We start from the raw sequence: 16,849 nt of genomic DNA, 5'->3' as shown, positions 1-16,849 counted from the left end.
CATACAGGAATAACAGGACAGTGCTTTGGACAAAACATTTTCAGACTGAAAAGGATGGCTGTTACGAATCCTTTGATCAATCTTTAAATATAAAGAAGATTATGCAACTTGTACAGAAAATTCCATTGGAGCAAATGGGAGAGAATTTACATCAATTACAACGATCTGAAATGCAAGGGAAACAAAGGAAACCTAGACTGAATACAATGGGAAATCAGAGAAGAACAAATAACCAAAATAATGGAATTTTCAGTAGGAAATAACTTGAAGATTTCTCTGCCCAGTCACCCTTTCCACTGAATAGGACTGTTATTTAGAACCCTTTCGTACAGTTTGAATATAAGAAAGATCATGAATTGTGTACAAAACTTCTTTTGAAGGAAATCTGAGAGAATTGATATCAACTATAATATCACAAACAGTAAAAGAAGCAATGGAAAACTAGACTCAGAATGTGAATTAGTAAAGAACAAGTAAGAAAAGGAACTGTTTTTCATACAGGAATAACAGGAACAGTGCTTTGGACAAAACATTTTCAGACTGAAAAGGATAGCTGTTACGAATCCTTTGATCAATCTTTAAATATAAAGAAGATTATGCAACTTGTACAGAAAGTTCCATTGGAGCAAATGGGAGAGAATTTACATCAATCACAATGATCTGAAATGCAAGGGAAACAAAGGGAAACCTAGACGCAATACAATGGGAAATAGAGAAGAACAAATATCCAAATAATGGTATTTTCAATAGGAAATAACTTGAAGATTTCTCTACCCAGTCACCCTTTCCACTGAATAGGACTGTTGTTAAGAACCCTTCGTACAGTTTGAATATAAGGAAGATAATGAATTGTGTACAAAACTTCTTTGAAGGAAATCCGAGAGAATTGATATCAACTATGATATCACAAACAGTAAAAGGAAGCAAATGGAAAACTAGACTCAGAATGTGAATTAGTAAAGAACAAGTAAGAAAAGGAACTTTTTCATACAGGAATAACAGGAACAGTGCTTTGGACAAAACATTTCAGACTGAAAAGGATGGCTGTTACGAATCCTTTGATCAATCTTTAAATATAAAGAAGATTATGCAACTTGTACAGAAAATTCCATTGGAGCAAATGGGAGAGAATTTACATCAATTACAACGATCTGAAATGCAAGGGAAACAAAGGAAACCTAGACTGAATACAATGGGAAATCAGAGAAGAACAAATAACCAAAATAATGGAATTTTCAGTAGGAAATAACTGAAGATTTCTCTACCCAGTCACCCTTTCCACTGAATAGGACTGTTATTTAGAACCCTTTCGTACAGTTTGAATATAAGAAAGATCATGAATTGTGTACAAAACTTCTTTTGAAGGAAATCTGAGAGAATTGATATCAACTATAATATCACAAACAGTAAAAGAAGCAAATGGAAAACTAGACTCAGAATGTGAATTAGTAAAGAACAAGTAAGAAAAGGAATTGTTTTTTCATACAGAATAACAGGAACAGTGCTTTGGACAAAACATTTCAGACTGAAAAGGATAGCTGTTACGAATCCTTTGATCAATCTTTAAATATAAAGAAGATTATGCAACTTGTACAGAAAGTTCCATTGGAGCAAATGGGAGAGAATTTACATCAATCACAATGATCTGAAATGCAAGGGAAACAAAGGGAAACCTAGACCCAATACAATGGGAAATAGAGAAGAACAAATATCCAAAATAATGGAATTTTCAATAGGAAATAACTTGAAGATTTCTCTACCCAGTCACCCTTTCCACTGAATAGGACTGTTGTTAAGAACCCTTTCGTACAGTTTGAATATAAGGAAGATAATGAATTGTGTACAAAACTTCTTTTGAAGGAAATCCGAGAGAATTGATATCAACTATGATATCACAAACAGTAAAGGAAGCAAATGGAAAACTAGACTCAGAATGTGAATTAGTAAAGAACAAGTAAGAAAAGGAACTGTTTTTTCATACAGGAATAACAGGAACAGTGCTTTGGACAAAACATTTTCAGACTGAAAAGGATGGCTGTTACGAATCCTTTGATCAATCTTTAAATATAAAGAAGATTATGCAACTTGTACAGAAAATTCCATTGGAGCAAATGGGAGAGAATTTACATCAATAACAACGATCTGAAATGCAAGGGAAACAAAGGGAAACCTAGACTGAATACAATGGGCAATAGAGAAGAACAAATAACCAAAATAATGGAATTTTCAGTAGGAAATAACTTGAAGATTTCTCTGCCCAGTCACCCTTTCCACTGAATAGGACTGTTATTTAGAACCTTTTCGTACAGTTTGAATATAAGAAAGATCATGAATTGTGTACAAAACTTCTTTTGAAGGAAATCTGAGAGAATTGATATCAACTATAATATCACAAACAGTAAAAGAAGCAAATGGAAAACTAGACTCAGAATGTGAATTAGTAAAGAACAAGTAAGAAAAGGAATTGTTTTTTCATACAGGAATAACAAGAACGGTGCTTTGGACAAAACATTTTCAGACTGAAAAGGATTGCTGTTACGAATCCTTTGATCAATCTTTAAATATAAAGAAGATTATGCAACTTGTACAGAAAGTTCCATTGGAGCAAATGGGAGAGAATTTACATCAATCACAATGATCTGAAATGCAAGGGAAACAAAGGGAAACCTAGACGCAATACAATGGGAAATAGAGAAGAACAAATATCCAAAATAATGGAATTTTCAATAGGAAATAACTTGAAGATTTCTCTACCCAGTCACCCTTTCCACTGAATAGGACTGTTGGTAAGAACCCTTTCGTACAGTTTGAATATAAGGAAGATAATGAATTGTGTACAAAACTTCTTTTGAAGGAAATCCGAGAGAATTGATATCAACTATGATATCACAAACAGTAAAAGAAGCAAATGGAAAACTAGACTCAGAATGTGAATTAGTAAAGAACAAGTAAGAAAAGGAACTGTTTTTTCATACAGGAATAACAGGAACAGTGCTTTGGACAAAACATTTTCAGACTCAAAAGGATGGCTGTTACGAATCCTTTGAGCAATCTTTAAATATAAAGAAGATTATTCAACTTGTACAGAAAATTCCATTGGAGCAAATGGGAGAGAATTTACATCAATTACAAGTATCTGAAATGCAAGGGAAACAAAGGGAAACCTAGACTGAATACAATGGGAAATAGAGAAGAACAAATAACCAAAATAATGGAATTTTCAGTAGGAAATAACTTGAAGATTTCTCTGCCCAGTCACCCTTTCCACTGAATAGGATTGTTATTTAGAACCCTTTCGTACAGTTTGAATATAAGGAACATCATGAATTGAGTACAAAACTTCTTTTGAAGGAAATCTGAGAGAATTGATATCAACTATAATATCACAAACAGTAAAAGAAGCAAATGGAAAACTAGACTCAGAATGTGAATTAGTAAAGAAGAAGTAAGAAAAGGAATTGTTTTTTCATACAGGAATAACAGGAACAGTGCTTTGGACAAAACATTTTCAGACTGAAAAGGATGGCTGTTACGAATCCTTTGATCAATCTTTAAATATAAAGAAGATTATGCAACTTGTACAGAAAGTTCCATTGGAGCAAATGGGAGAGTATTTACATCAATCACTATGATCTGAAATGCAAAAGAAACAAAGGGAAACCTAGACGCAATACAATGGGAAATAGAGAAGAACAAATATCCAAAATAATGGAATTTTCAATAGGAAATAACTTGAAGATTTCTCTACCCAGTCACCCTTTCCACTGAATAGGACTGTTGTTAAGAACCCTTTCGTACAGTTTGAATATAAGGAAGATAATGAATTGTGTACAAAACTTCTTTTGAAGGAAATCCGAGAGAATTGATATCAACTATGATATCACAAACAGTAAAAGAAGCAAATGGAAAACTAGACTCAGAATGTGAATTAGTAAAGAACAAGTAAGAAAAGGAACTGTTTTTTCATACAGGAATAACAGGAACAGTGCTTTGGACAAAACATTTTCAGACTCAAAAGGATGGCTGTTACGAATCCTTTGATCAATCTTTAAATATAAAGAAGATTATGCAACTTGTACAGAAAATTCCATTGGAGCAAATGGGAGAGAATTTACATCAATTACAAGTATCTGAAATGCAAGGGAAACAAAGGGAAACCTAGACTGAATACAATGGGAAATAGAGAAGAACAAATAACCAAAATAATGTAATTTTCAGTAGGAAATAACTTGAAGATTTCTCTGCCCAGTCACCCTTTCCACTGAATAGGACTGTTATTTAGAACCCTTTCGTACACTTTGAATATAAGGAAGATCATGAATTGTGTACAAAACTTCTTTTGAAGGAAATCTGACAGAATTGATATCAACTATAATATCAAAAACAGTAAAAGAAGCAAATGGAAAACTAGACTCAGAATGTGAATTAGTAAAGAACAAGTAAGAAAAGGAATTGTTTTTTCATACAGGAATAACAGGAACAGTGCTTTGGACAAAACATTTTCAGACTGAAAAGGATTGCTGTTACGAATCCTTTGATCAATCTTTAAATATAAAGAAGATTATGCAACTTGTACAGAAAGTTCCATTGGAGCAAATGGGAGAGAATTTACATCAATCACAATGATCTGAAATGCCAGGGAAACAAAAGGAAACCTAGACGCAATACAATGGGAAATAGAGAAGAACAAATATCCAAAATAATGGAATTTTCAGTAGGAAATAACTTGAAGATTTCTCTGCCCAGTCACCCTTTCCACTGAATAGGACTGTTATTTAGAACCCTTTCGTACAGTTTGAATATAAGAAAGATCATGAATTGTGTACAAAACATCTTTTGAAGGAAATCCGAGAGAATTGATATCAACTATGATATCACAAACAGTAAAAAAAGCAAATGGAAAACTAGACTCAGAATGTGAATTAGTAAAGAACAAGTAAGAAAAGGAACTGTTTTTTCATACAGGAATAACAGGAACAGTGCTTTGGACAAAACATTTTCAGACTGAAAAGGATGGCTGTTACGAATCCTTTGATCAATCTTTAAATATAAAGAAGATTATGCAACTTGTACAGAAAATTCCATTGGAGCAAATGGGAGAGAATTTACATCAATTACAACGATCTGAAATGCAAGGGAAACAAAGGGAAACCTAGACTGAATACAATGGGAAATCAGAGAAGAACAAATAACCAAAATAATGGAATTTTCAGTAGGAAATAACTTGAAGATTTCTCTGCCCAGTCACCTTTTCCACTGAATAGGACTGTTATTTAGAACCCTTTCGTACAGTTTGAATATAAGAAAGATCATGAATTGTGTACAAAACTTCTTTTGAAGGAAATCTGAGAGAATTGATATCAACTATAATATCACAAACAGTAAAAGAAGCAAATGGAAAACTAGACTCAGAATGTGAATTAGTAAAGAACAAGTAAGAAAAGGAATTGTTTTTTCATACAGGAATAACAGGAACAGTGCTTTGGACAAAACATTTTCAGACTGAAAAGGATTGCTGTTACGAATCCTTTGATCAATCTTTAAATATAAAGAAGATTATGCAACTTGTACAGAAAGTTCCATTGGAGCAAATGGGAGAGAATTTACATCAATCACAATGATCTGAAATGCAAGGGAAACAAAGGGAAACCTAGACCCAATACAATGGGAAATAGAGAAGAACAAATATCCAAAATAATGGAATTTTCAATAGGAAATAACTTGAAGATTTCTCTACCCAGTCACCCTTTCCACTGAATAGGACTGTTGTTAAGAACCCTTTCGTACAGTTTGAATATAAGGAAGATAATGAATTGTGTACAAAACTTCTTTTGAAGGAAATCTGAGAGAATTGATATCAACTATGATATCACAAACAGTAAAGGAAGCAAATGGAAAACTAGACTCAGAATGTGAATTAGTAAAGAACAAGTAAGAAAAGGAACTGTTTTTTCATACAGGAATAACAGGAACAGTGCTTTGGACAAAACATTTTCAGACTGAAAAGGATGGCTGTTACGAATCCTTTGATCAATCTTTAAATATAAATAAGATTATGCAACTTGTACAGAAAATTCCATTGGAGCAAATGGGAGAGAATTTACATCAATAACAACGATCTGAAATGCAAGGGAAACAAAGGGAAACCTAGACTGAATACAATGGGCAATAGAGAAGAACAAATAACCAAAATAATGGAATTTTCAGTAGGGAATAACTTGAAGATTTCTCTGCCCAGTCACCCTTTCCACTGAATAGGACTGTTATTTAGAACCTTTTCGTACAGTTTGAATATAAGAAAGATCATGAATTGTGTACAAAACTTCTTTTGAAGGAAATCTGAGAGAATTGATATCAACTATAATATCACAAACAGTAAAAGAAGCAAATGGAAAACTAGACTCAGAATGTGAATTAGTAAAGAACAAGTAAGAAAAGGAATTGTTTTTTCATACAGGAATAACAAGAACGGTGCTTTGGACAAAACATTTTCAGACTGAAAAGGATGGCTGTTACGAATCCTTTGATCAATCTTTAAATATAAAGAAGATTATGCAACTTGTACAGAAAATTCCATTGGAGCAAATGGGAGAGAATTTACATCAATTACAACGATCTGAAATGCAAGGGAAACAAAGGGAAACCTAGACTGAATACAATGGGAAATCAGAGAAGAACAAATAACCAAAATAATGGAATTTTCAGTAGGAAATAACTTGAAGATTTCTCTGCCCAGTCACACTTTCCACTGAATAGGACTGTTATTTAGAACCCTTTCGTACAGTTTGAATATAAGAAAGATCATGAATTGTGTACAAAACTTCTTTTGAAGGAAATCTGAGAGAATTGATATCAACTATAATATCACAAACAGTAAAAGAAGCAAATGGAAAACTAGACTCAGAATGTGAATTAGTAAAGAACAAGTAAGAAAAGGAATTGTTTTTTCATACAGGAATAACAGGAATAGTGCTTTGGACAAAACATTTTCAGACTGAAAAGGATGGCTGTTACGAATCCTTTGATCAATCTTTAAATATAAAGAAGATTATGCAACTTGTACAGAAAGTTCCATTGGAGCAAATGGGAGAGAATTTACATCAATCACAATGATCTGAAATGCAAGGGAAACAAAGGGAAACCTAGACGCAATACAATGGGAAATAGAGAAGAACAAATATCCAAAATAATGGAATTTTCAATAGGAAATAACTTGAAGATTTCTCTACCCAGTCACCCTTTCCACTGAATAGGACTGTTGTTAAGAACCCTTTCGTACAGTTTGAATGTAAGGAAGATAATGAATTGTGTACAAAACTTCTTTTGAAGGAAATCCGAGAGAATTGATATCAACTATGATATCACAAACAGTAAAGGAAGCAAATGGAAAACTAGACTCAGAATGTGAATTAGTAAAGAACAAGTAAGAAAAGGAACTGTTTTTTCATACAGGAATAACAGGAACAGTGCTTTGGACAAAACATTTTCAGACTGAAAAGGATGGCTGTTACGAATCCTTTGATCAATCTTTAAATATAAAGAAGATTATGCAACTTGTACAGAAAATTCCATTGGAGCAAATGGGAGAGAATTTACATCAATTACAACGATCTGAAATGCAAGGGAAACAAAGGGAAACCTAGACTGAATACAATGGGAAATCAGAGAAGAACAAATAACCAAAATAATGGAATTTTCAGTAGGAAATAACTTGAAGATTTCTCTGCCCAGTCACCCTTTCCACTGAATAGGACTGTTATTTAGAACCCTTTCGTACAGTTTGAATATAAGAAAGATCATGAATTGTGTACAAATCTTCTTTTGAAGGAAATCTGAGAGAATTGATATCAACTATAATATCACAAACAGTAAAAGAAGCAAATGGAAAACTAGACTCAGAATGTGAATTAGTAAAGAACAAGTAAGAAAAGGAATTGTTTTTTCATACAGGAATAATAGGAACAGTGCTTTGAACAAAACATTTTCAGACTGAAAAGGATTGCTGTTACGAATCCTTTGATCAATCTTTAAATATAAAGAAGATTATGCAACTTGTACAGAAAGTTCCATTGGAGCAAATGGGAGAGAATTTACATCAATCACAATGATCTGAAATGCAAGGGAAACAAAGGGAAACCTAGACGCAATACAATGGGAAATAGAGAAGAACAAATATCCAAAATAATGGAATTTTCAATAGGAAATAACTTGAAGATTTCTCTACCCAGTCACCCTTTCCACTGAATAGGACTGTTGTTAAGAACCCTTTCGTACAGTTTGAATATAAGGAAGATAATGAATTGTGTACAAAACTTCTTTTGAAGGAAATCCGAGAGAATTGATATCAACTATGATATCACAAACAGTAAAGAAAGCAAATGGAAAACTAGACTCAGAATGTGAATTAGTAAAGAACAAGTAAGAAAAGGAACTGTTTTTTCATACAGGAATAACAGGAACAGTGCTTTGGACAAAACATTTTCAGACTGAAAAGGATGGCTGTTACGAATCCTTTGATCAATCTTTAAATAGAAAGAAGATTATGCAACTTGTACAGAAAGTTCCTTTGGAGCAAATGGGAGAGAATTTACATCAATCACAATGATCTGAAATGCAAGGGAAACAAAGGGAAACCTAGACCCAATACAATGGGAAATAGAGAAGAACAAATATCCAAAATAATGGAATTTTCAATAGGAAATAACTTGAAGATTTCTCTACCCAGTCACCCTTTCCACTGAATAGGACTGTTGTTAAGAACCCTTTCGTACACTTTGAATATAAGGAAGATCATGAATTGTGTACAAAACTTCTTTTGAAGGAAATCCGAGAGAATTGATATCAACTATGATATCACAAACAGTAAAGGAAGCAAATGGAAAACTAGACTCAGAATGTGAATTAGTAAAGAACAAGTAAGAAAAGGAACTGTTTTTTCATACAGGAATAACAGGAACAGTGCTTTGGACAAAACATTTTCAGACTGAAAAGGATGGCTGTTACGAATCCTTTGATCAATCTTTAAATATAAAGAAGATTATGCAACTTGTACAGAAAATTCCATTGGAGCAAATGGGAGAGAATTTACATCAATCACAATGATCTGAAATGCAAGGGAAACAAAGGGAAACCTAGACGCAATAAAATGGGAAATAGAGAAGAACAAATATCCAAAATAATGGAATTTTCAATAGGAAATAACTTGAAGATTTCTCTACCCAGTCACCCTTTCCACTGAATAGGACTGTTGTTAAGAACCCTTTCGTACAGTTTGAATATAAGGAAGATAATGAATTGTGTACAAAACTTCTTTTGAAGGAAATCCGAGAGAATTGATATCAACTATGATATCACAAACAGTAAAGGAAGCAAATGGAAAACTAGACTCAGAATGTGAATTAGTAAAGAACAAGTAAGAAAAGGAACTGTTTTTTCATACAGGAATAACAGGAACAGTGCTTTGGACAAAACATTTTCAGACTGAAAAGGATGGCTGTTACGAATCCTTTGATCAATCTTTAAATATAAAGAAGATTATGCAACTTGTACAGAAAATTCCATTGGAGCAAATGGGAGAGAATTTACATCAATTACAACGATCTGAAATGCAAGGGAAACAAAGGGAAACCTAGACTGAATACAATGGGAAATCAGAGAAGAACAAATAACCAAAATAATGGAATTTTCAGTAGGAAATAACTTGAAGATTTCTCTGCCCAGTCACCCTTTCCACTGAATAGGACTGTTATTTAGAACCCTTTCGTACAGTTTGAATATAAGAAAGATCATGAATTGTGTACAAAACTTCTTTTGAAGGAAATCTGAGAGAATTGATATCAACTATAATATCACAAACAGTAAAAGAAGCAAATGGAAAACTAGACTCAGAATGTGAATTAGTAAAGAACAAGTAAGAAAAGGAATTGTTTTTTCATACAGGAATAACAGGAACAGTGCTTTGGACAAAACATTTTCAGACTGAAAAGGATAGCTGTTACGAATCCTTTGATCAATCTTTAAATATAAAGAAGATTATGCAACTTGTACAGAAAGTTCCATTGGAGCAAATGGGAGACAATTTACATCAATCACAATGATCTGAAATGCAAGGGAAACAAAGGGAAACCTAGACGCAATACAATGGGAAATAGAGAAGAACAAATATCCAAAATAATGGTATTTTCAATAGGAAATAACTTGAAGATTTCTCTACCCAGTCACCCTTTCCACTGAATAGGACTGTTGTTAAGAACCCTTTCGTACAGTTTGAATATAAGGAAGATAATGAATTGTGTACAAAACTTCTTTTGAAGGAAATCCGAGAGAATTGATATCAACTATGATATCACAAACAGTAAAGGAAGCAAATGGAAAACTAGACTCAGAATGTGAATTAGTAAAGAACAAGTAAGAAAAGGAACTTTTTCATACAGGAATAACAGGAACAGTGCTTTGGACAAAACATTTTAAGACTGAAAAGGATGGCTGTTACGAATCCTTTGATCAATCTTTAAATATAAAGAAGATTATGCAACTTGTACAGAAAATTCCATTGGAGCAAATGGGAGAGAATTTACATCAATTACAACGATCTGAAATGCAAGGGAAACAAAGGGAAACCTAGACTGAATACAATGGGAAATCAGAGAAGAACAAATAACCAAAATAATGGAATTTTCAGTAGGAAATAACTTGAAGATTTCTCTACCCAGTCACCCTTTCCACTGAATAGGACTGTTATTTAGAACCCTTTCGTACAGTTTGAATATAAGAAAGATCATGAATTGTGTACAAAACTTCTTTTGAAGGAAATCTGAGAGAATTGATATCAACTATAATATCACAAACAGTAAAAGAAGCAAATGGAAAACTAGACTCAGAATGTGAATTAGTAAAGAACAAGTAAGAAAAGGAATTGTTTTTTCATACAGGAATAACAGGAACAGTGCTTTGGACAAAACATTTTCAGACTGAAAAGGATAGCTGTTACGAATCCTTTGATCAATCTTTAAATATAAAGAAGATTATGCAACTTGTACAGAAAGTTCCATTGGAGCAAATGGGAGAGAATTTACATCAATCACAATGATCTGAAATGCAAGGGAAACAAAGGGAAACCTAGACGCAATACAATGGGAAATAGAGAAGAACAAATATCCAAAATAATGGAATTTTCAATAGGAAATAACTTGAAGATTTCTCTACCCAGTCACCCTTTCCACTGAATAGGACTGTTGTTAAGAACCCTTTCGTACAGTTTGAATATAAGGAAGATAATGAATTGTGTACAAAACTTCTTTTGAAGGAAATCCGAGAGAATTGATATCAACTATGATATCACAAACAGTAAAGGAAGCAAATGGAAAACTAGACTCAGAATGTGAATTAGTAAAGAACAAGTAAGAAAAGGAACTGTTTTTTCATACAGGAATAACAGGAACAGTGCTTTGGACAAAACATTTTCAGACTGAAAAGGATGGCTGTTACGAATCCTTTGATCAATCTTTAAATATAAAGAAGATTATGCAACTTGTACAGAAAATTCCATTGGAGCAAATGGGAGAGAATTTACATCAATTACAACGATCTGAAATGCAAGGGAAACAAAGGGAAACCTAGACTGAATACAATGGGAAATAGAGAAGAACAAATAACCAAAATAATGGAATTTTCAGTAGGAAATAACTTGAAGATTTCTCTGCCGAGTCACAATTTCCACTGAATAGGACTGTTATTTAGAACCCTTTCGTACAGTTTGAATATAAGAAAGATCATGAATTGTGTACAAAACTTCTTTTGAAGGAAATCTGAGAGAATTGATATCAACTATAATATCACAAACAGTAAAAGAAGCAAATGGAAAACTAGACTCAGAATGTGAATTAGTAAAGAACAAGTAAGAAAAGGAACTGTTTTTTCATACAGGAATAACAGGAACAGTGCTTTGGACAAAACATTTTCAGACTGAAAAGGATGGCTGTTACGAATCCTTTGATCAATCTTTAAATAGAAAGAAGATTATGCAACTTGTACAGAAAATTCCATTGGAGCAAATGGGAGAGAATTTACATCAATTACAACGATCTGAAATGCAAGGGAAACAAAGGGAAACCTAGACTGAATACAATGGGAAATAGAGAAGAACAAATAACCAAAATAATGGAATTTTCAGTAGGAAATAACTTGAAGATTTCTCTGCCCAGTCACCCTTTCCACTGAATAGGACTGTTATTTAGAACCCTTTCGTACAGTTTGAATATAAGAAAGATCATGAATTGTGTACAAAACTTCTTTTGAAGGAAATCTGAGAGAATTGATATCAACTATAATATCACAAACAGTAAAAGAAGCAAATGGAAAACTAGACTCAGAATGTGAATTAGTAAAGAACAAGTAAGAAAAGGAATTGTTTTTTCATACAGGAATAACAGGAACAGTGCTTTGGACAAAACATTTTCAGACTGAAAAGGATTGCTGTTACGAATCCTTTGATCAATCTTTAAATATAAAGAAGATTATGCAACTTGTACAGAAAGTTCCATTGGAGCAAATGGGAGAGAATTTACATCAATCACAATGATCTGAAATGCAAGGGAAACAAAGGGAAACCTAGACGCAATACAATGGGAAATAGAGAAGAACAAATATCCAAAATAATGGAATTTTCAATAGGAAATAACTTGAAGATTTCTCTACCCAGTCACCCTTTCCACTGAATAGGACTGTTGTTAAGAACCCTTTCGTACACTTTGAATATAAGGAAGATAATGAATTGTGTACAAAACTTCTTTTGAAGGAAATCCGAGAGAATTGATATCAACTATGATATCACAAACAGTAAAGGAAGCAAATGGAAAACTAGACTCAGAATGTGAATTAGTAAAGAACAAGTAAGAAAAGGAACTGTTTTTTCATACAGGAATAACAGGAACAGTGCTTTGGACAAAACATTTTCAGACTGAAAAGGATGGCTGTTACGAATCCTTTGATCAATCTTTAAATATAAAGATGATTATGCAACTTGTACAGAAAATTCCATTGGAGCAAATGGGAGAGAATTTACATCAATTACAACGATCTGAAATGCAAGGGAAACAAAGGGAAACCTAGACTGAATACAATGGGAAATCAGAGAAGAACAAATAACCAAAATAATGGAATTTTCAGTAGGAAATAACTTGAAGATTTCTCTGCCCAGTCACCTTTTCCACTGAATAGGACTGTTATTTAGAACCCTTTCGTACAGTTTGAATATAAGAAAGATCATGAATTGTGTACAAAACTTCTTTTGAAGGAAATCTGAGAGAATTGATATCAACTATAATATCACAAACAGTAAAAGAAGCAAATGGAAAACTAGACTCAGAATGTGAATTAGTAAAGAACAAGTAAGAAAAGGAATTGTTTTTTCATACAGGAATAACAGGAACAGGGCTTTGGACAAAACATTTTCAGACTGAAAAGGATAGCTGTTACGAATCCTTTGATCAATCTTTAAATATAAAGAAGATTATGCAACTTGTACAGAAAGTTCCATTGGAGCAAATGGGAGAGAATTTACATCAATCACAATGATCTGAAATGCAAGGGAAACAAAGGGAAACCTAGACGCAATACAATGGGAAATAGAGAAGAACAAATATCCAAAATAATGGAATTTTCAATAGGAAATAACTTGAAGATTTCTCTACCCAGTCACCCTTTCCACTGAATAGGACTGTTGTTAAGAACCCTTTCGTACAGTTTGAATATAAGGAAGATAATGAATTGTGTACAAAACTTCTTTTGAAGGAAATCCGAGAGAATTGATATCAACTATGATATCACAAACAGTAAAGGAAGCAAATGGAAAACTAGACTCAGAATGTGAATTAGTAAAGAACAAGTAAGAAAAGGAACTGTTTTTTCATACAGGAATAACAGGAACAGTGCTTTGGACAAAACATTTTCAGACTGAAAAGGATGGCTGTTACGAATCCTTTGATCAATCTTTAAATATAAAGAAGATTATGCAACTTGTACAGAAAATTCCATTGGAGCAAATGGGAGAGAATTTACATCAATTACAACGATCTGAAATGCAAGGGAAACAAAGGGAAACCTAGACTGAATACAATGGGAAATAGAGAAGAACAAATAACCAAAATAATGGAATTTTCAGTAGGAAATAACTTGAAGATTTCTCTGCCCAGTCACCCTTTCCACTGAATAGGACTGTTATTTAGAACCCTTTCGTACAGTTTGAATATAAGAAAGATCATGAATTGTGTACAAAACTTCTTTTGAAGGAAATCTGAGAGAATTGATATCAACTATAATATCACAAACAGTAAAAGAAGCAAATGGAAAACTAGACTCAGAATGTGAATTAGTAAAGAACAAGTAAGAAAAGGAATTGTTTTTTCATACAGGAATAACAGGAACAGTGCTTTGGACAAAACATTTTCAGACTGAAAAGGATAGCTGTTACGAATCCTTTGATCAATCTTTAAATATAAAGAAGATTATGCAACTTGTACAGAAAGTTCCATTGGAGCAAATGGGAGAGAATTTACATCAATCACAATGATCTGAAATGCAAGGGAAACAAAGGGAAACCTAGACGCAATACAATGGGAAATAGAGAAGAACAAATATCCAAAATAATGGAATTTTCAATAGGAAATAACTTGAAGATTTCTCTACCCAGTCACCCTTTCCACTGAATAGGACTGTTGTTAAGAACCCTTTCGTACAGTTTGAATATAAGGAAGATAATGAATTGTGTACAAAACTTCTTTTGAAGGAAATCCGAGAGAATTGATATCAACTATGATATCACAAACAGTTAAGGAAGCAAATGGAAAACTAGACTCAGAATGTGAATTAGTAAAGAACAAGTAAGAAAAGGAACTGTTTTTTCATACAGGAATAACAGGAACAGTGCTTTGGACAAAACATTTTCAGACTGAAAAGGATGGCTGTTACGAATCCTTTGATCAATCTTTAAATATAAAGATGATTATGCAACTTGTACAGAAAATTCCATTGGAGCAAATGGGAGAGAATTTACATCAATTACAACGATCTGAAATGCAAGGGAAACAAAGGGAAACCTAGACTGAATACAATGGGAAATCAGAGAAGAACAAATAACCAAAATAATGGAATTTTCAGTAGGAAATAACTTGAAGATTTCTCTGCCCAGTCACCCTTTCCACTGAATAGGACTGTTATTTAGAACCCTTTCGTACAGTTTGAATATAAGAAAGATCATGAATTGTGTACAAAACTTCTTTTGAAGGAAATCTGAGAGAATTGATATCAACTATAATATCACAAACAGTAAAAGAAGCAAATGGAAAACTAGACTCAGAATGTGAATTAGTAAAGAACAAGTAAGAAAAGGAATTGTTTTTTCATACAGGAATAACAGGAACAGTGCTTTGGACAAAACATTTTCAGACTGAAAAGGATTGCTGTTACGAATCCTTTGATCAATCTTTAAATATAAAGAAGATTATGCAACTTGTACAGAAAGTTCCATTGGAGCAAATGGGAGAGAATTTACATCAATCACAATGATCTGAAATGCAAGGGAAACAAAGGGAAACCTAGACGCAATACAATGGGAAATAGAGAAGAACAAATATCCAAAATAATGGAATTTTCAATAGGAAATAACTGGAAGATTTCTCTACCCAGTCACCCTTTCCACTGAATAGGACTGTTGTTAAGAACCCTTTCGTACAGTTTGAATATAAGGAAGATAATGAATTGTGTACAAAACTTCTTTTGAAGGAAATCCGAGAGAATTGATATCAACTATGATATCACAAACAGTAAAGAAAGCAAATGGAAAACTAGACTCAGAATGTGAATTAGTAAAGAACAAGTAAGAAAAGGAACTGTTTTTTCATACAGGAATAACAGGAACAGTGCTTTGGACAAAACATTTTCAGACTGAAAAGGATGGCTGTTACGAATCCTTTGATCAATCTTTAAATAGAAAGAAGATTATGCAACTTGTACAGAAAGTTCCATTGGAGCAAATGGGAGAGAATTTACATCAATCACAATGATCTGAAATGCAAGGGAAACAAAGGGAAACCTAGACGCAATACAATGGGAAATAGAGAAGAACAAATATCCAAAATAATGGAATTTTCAATAGGAAATAACTTGAAGATTTCTCTACCCAGTCACCCTTTCCACTGAATAGGACTGTTGTTAAGAACCTTTTCGTACAGTTTGAATATAAGGAAGATAATGAATTGTGTACAAAACTTCTTTTGAAGGAAATCCGAGAGAATTGATATCAACTATGATATCACAAACAGTAAAGGAAGCAAATGGAAAACTAGACTCAGAATGTGAATTAGTAAAGAACAAGTAAGAAAAGGAACTGTTTTTTCATACAGGAATAACAGGAACAGTGCTTTGGACAAAACATTTTCAGACTGAAAAGGATGGCTGTTACGAATCCTTTGATCAATCTTTAAATATAAAGAAGATTATGCAACTTGTACAGAAAATTCCATTGGAGCAAATGGGAGAGAATTTACATCAATCACAATGATCCGAAATGCAAGGGAAACAAAGGGAAACCTAGACGCAATACAATGGGAAATAGAGAAGAACAAATATCCAAAATAATGGAATTTTCAATAGGAAATAACTTGAAGATTTCTCTACCCAGTCACCCTTTCCACTGAATAGGACTGTTGTTAAGAACCCTTTCGTACAGTTTGAATATAAGGAAGATAATGAATTGTGTACAAAACTTCTTTTGAAGGAAATCCGAGAGAATTGATATCAACTATGATATCACAAACAGTAAAGGAAGCAAATGGAAAACTAGATTCAGAAT

This window comes from Sminthopsis crassicaudata, chromosome 6, assembly GCF_048593235.1.
Source record: "Sminthopsis crassicaudata isolate SCR6 chromosome 6, ASM4859323v1, whole genome shotgun sequence".
NCBI lineage: Eukaryota > Metazoa > Chordata > Mammalia > Dasyuromorphia > Dasyuridae > Sminthopsis > Sminthopsis crassicaudata.
The sequence above is the reverse complement of the archived record's forward strand: the minus strand, read 5'-3'. Positions refer to the sequence as shown.